The sequence below is a fragment of the Hakea prostrata genome, chromosome 5, assembly GCF_041222555.1.
Source record: "Hakea prostrata isolate BN-2017 chromosome 5, UWA_Hpros_2, whole genome shotgun sequence".
In the NCBI taxonomy this organism is placed as follows: Eukaryota; Viridiplantae; Streptophyta; class Magnoliopsida; order Proteales; family Proteaceae; genus Hakea; species Hakea prostrata.
Genome location: NC_142604.1, coordinates 46,097,996 through 46,099,582, shown reverse-complemented (window position 1 = coordinate 46,099,582; position 1,587 = coordinate 46,097,996).

The window sequence follows — 1,587 nt, the reverse complement described above, 5'->3', positions numbered from 1 at the left end:
AGTACACTGTGATGACAAATGTAGAAGGTCCCGAAAATCAGGTAGGACCTTCTCTATTATAAAATAGGAACTTGGGTAGAGCAAGGGTTTTCAAGGCCTTGGTTTTGCTCATGGAACAAAAGTTCCAGGGGCTGGTTGAGTGCAATGGTCGCCCTAAATGACTAGCCTAGTTCCTTGAAAAAAGGGAAAATTTTAAAATTTAATTTTTGAGGCCCTATTTAATATGTTTTTGTTCAACACATGTTATTATGATCTGAAGATATCATAGAACACTCCTCAAAGGAGAAAGACAATGTGGAGAGAATCTGACAAGGTTTCCAAAAAACAATTTGCTTTCTTAAAGGTTAGTATTCATCTTCTTCGTTCTAGTTCTCTTCTATGATTGATTACTCATATTGTCAAGACCTAGTTGAAGGCTTCTAGTAATTGTATCAACCTACTTCTTTTACCCTCTTTACCCTAGAGTGAATCACCATTCACTCTTGCCCATTCGTGAATTTTTCGGATCGATTTCGAAGAAGAGCTAATATAGAATTTATTAGGTTTTGATTCTTTTGCTTTGTTTGATGTTTGAACTAATAATAGATCATGTTCTAGTATTATTTCAGAATTTTCTACGTATTTCGGAGTAGTTTAGAACCCAATTGGGAAGGCTTCTGTCAATTTGAGTCAAATATGTTTGTACTTGTAGGCTGGTTGATTGGCTTGGTAGCCCTGGGCGACTAGGCCAGCTCTGGTCCCTTGCTCTAGTTGATTGCTCTGGGGCAACCACACCTTGGAGTTTGGTGAAAAGTCTGGACCACTACGACACCCCTGGAGCCTGATGTGAGGGACCACCAACCTCCATCTATCAAAACAGAATATCATCATACTCCTCCTCCAATACCTGCTCACCCTCCTGCTCATCAGCCTGAGCTTGATCATGGGCTTGAGTATCATCCTCATCCTCATCCTCATCCTCATCATCCTTATCATCCTCATCCTCCTTCTTTGCCTGAACCTCCTCATTTACCCTCAGAGGTGATTTCAAATACCCCTAGAGTCCCATCATGGAAATTAGATGACTCCCCATGACCTCGCCTAAGCCTAGTGTAGCATCTCGGTATCCCCTAAGTGACATCAAAGTAGTGGAAAAGTCGAGTGAGAAGTTGCTCGAATGCAAGGTTCTTGACCCCATAATACTCTAACCTATCGATCATAGCACACTAAATAATGTAGGCTAGATCGATGAGGTAACCTACGTATAGAGTATAGGTCATGAAGGCCTGCATTGCCATGATCCTACTATGGTGTCCTACTTGGGCACGATGTTCTTGCCGATGATGCGAGCAATAACCCCAGTTGATGGAAGCATGTGTGTGGAGTTATGGATATAAACACATCTCTCGTCATCCCATAGCACGAAGCAAATACTACTAAGCTCAAAAGGATGCAAATAACTACTGACCTCTGTAACTGATGGAATCCACCAACACTGATCTAGTATATGAGGGACATCAAGTATATGAGCCAAGACCTTGATGGAGAATCGGATGGATGTCTATTATAACCTCATGGTGATCACTAGTCGCAATCCACATCATCTAT